This window comes from Trichomycterus rosablanca, chromosome 11 (genome assembly GCF_030014385.1).
Source record: "Trichomycterus rosablanca isolate fTriRos1 chromosome 11, fTriRos1.hap1, whole genome shotgun sequence".
Lineage (NCBI taxonomy): Eukaryota > Metazoa > Chordata > Actinopteri > Siluriformes > Trichomycteridae > Trichomycterus > Trichomycterus rosablanca.
In genome coordinates, this window is record NC_085998.1 from 12,751 (window position 1) to 15,000 (window position 2,250).

Sequence of the window (2,250 nt, forward strand, 5' to 3'; positions counted from 1 at the left end):
TTAGGCTTATTGTGTGCACAGGTTATATCAGCGTTACAACAGATCTAACACGTCGTTGTTTGAGTAGCACAGTGGGCTGAGTGCAGCACATGTAGTTCTCTCAGGTTCTAGGCCCTATGTTAAAATCCAGCTTAGGGTGAAACTAAAGTTACACTTTTTTCGACATTTTCTCACTGACCCAACTAACCTCGCCCACCCCCACATTTTATTATAATGAATACTGTAAGCCTGCAGTGAAATAAACCCAAATACACACCAACACACATAGAAACACAAAGCACTAAATGTAATAGCTGATACACACACACACACACACACACACACACACACACACACACACACACACACACACACACACACACACACACACACACACACACACACACACGTGGAGTGTTTTATTAATAGCAACACTGTACATTTACATTAGCAGAAGGAGTTTAGGAATCACTCCCCATGGGGATGTGTGATAGTTAAACATTACACAGCTGTAAATTAAGGGTGTGACTGTTTCAGGTGTATGCTATAGGGTGTATGATTACTCCACTATAGGACTATGGGACACTCCAGCCCGTTCGTAGATGTCTGGGAGGAAGGAATCGTACTCCATGTTACACACAATGGATCTCACATACGCCTCCTTATCCAGTGGCTCTGGGTACCGAAATGCCATTCCTTTACTGTACAGAAACTCCACCACCTAAACAAACACACACACTTTTTTTTTTTGGGAACACATACCCTGTTAGCACTGATTGTGGGTGGACAGTTAGGAACACAAGGTGTATTTATCTTTCTTTAGTCAATCAGTAGACACTTTCTGATCACTTTATATTTTTGGTTGGAGCGCTAGTTCCACTCACAGCACTGATAACAATGTGTTTAATTACATTTCCACAGCATGTATCTGTATGATGTACAAACTTTACCAAACTGTTGCAAAAAACTTGGAAGCAATGGGTGTGACCTAAACACCTGAACTCAATAATTAGAAGGGATGTCAACATAATTTTACTCACATTGTGTGTATGTATAAACACAAATCTTATCCTCACAGCCATCTGTAAAGAAAGAGGAGGGTAGAGACGACCCTGATTCTGATTCAGTTCCTCATCCGTCAACTGCTCTGCTAAGATCTGATACACACACACATATACAAACAGTGAGAGAGAGAGAGAGAGAGAGAGAGAGAGAGAGAGAGAGGGAGAGGGAGAGAGAGAGAGAGAGAGAGAGAGAGAGAGAGAGAGAGAGAGAGAGAGAGAGAAGGTGAGTGACCTTATAACCATCAGCATCATATTAAAAACCATCATGATACTGTGATAAATTTAGCCACATACACTAACAAGAAAACCTTAGAAAACCATTATCACTTAATACAGTCCACCGTTGCATCAAGAAATACAACCTAAATTATTACACAACAAGAAAGCTATACATTTTTCTATTCTGCTGTTTAAAGTAAACATAAAGATCTTAATCTGAGTCTTTATAAGTTTATAGGTGGCTGCTGCTGCTGCTGCTACATGGTTTAATACTTACATTAATAAGCAAATAATCCTAATAACATGGGCAGCATGAGTGTTGCCTAACACATGCATGTGCACGCACACACACACACACACACACACACACACACACACACACACACACACACACACACACACACACACACACAACAATGTTTACCTTAGCAGCCTCGAGGAACACCGTATCACTGATGTGTCTGACACCACTCAGAATTTCTGCCAGAGCCACACCTAACACACACACACACACACACACACACACACACACACACACACACACACACACACACACACACACACACACACACACACACACACACACACACACACACACACACACATTTCTATTAGTCGAGGTAAAAAACATAATAGACTGTACAGTGAAAGAGTACAAAATAAAAATATATTTACACTAAATAAAGATGATAATCATTATTATTGTTTTTGTGGATGAAGTTTGTCCTCTGGATGTAAATAAATTCAGTAATTACTTGTACAGCTTCTAAACGCTGGCAGGACCCAAGATCAGAGGTACCCCAAATAACACTCAGAGAATTCATGGCCCAAAACCACAACTCATTCATTTTTCCAAATTATTGGAAAAATAAAATAGGAAAACACAAATCCACACCTGGGAATATGTAAGCATTGTTCCCCTGTCCCAGAATCACCATCCTGCCATCATCCAGAGTTACAGCAGCAAACGGATTCCCACTGGCAAACA

At 40.5% G+C, this 2,250-nt stretch overlaps 1 pseudogene; it reads right to left on the reverse strand.

Annotated features, from left to right (window-relative positions):
• Positions 1 to 294: 294 nt before the first annotated feature.
• LOC134323113 (NAD-dependent malic enzyme, mitochondrial-like) overlaps positions 295 to 2,250 on the reverse strand; it is a 3,496-nt pseudogene continuing 1,540 nt past the window's right edge.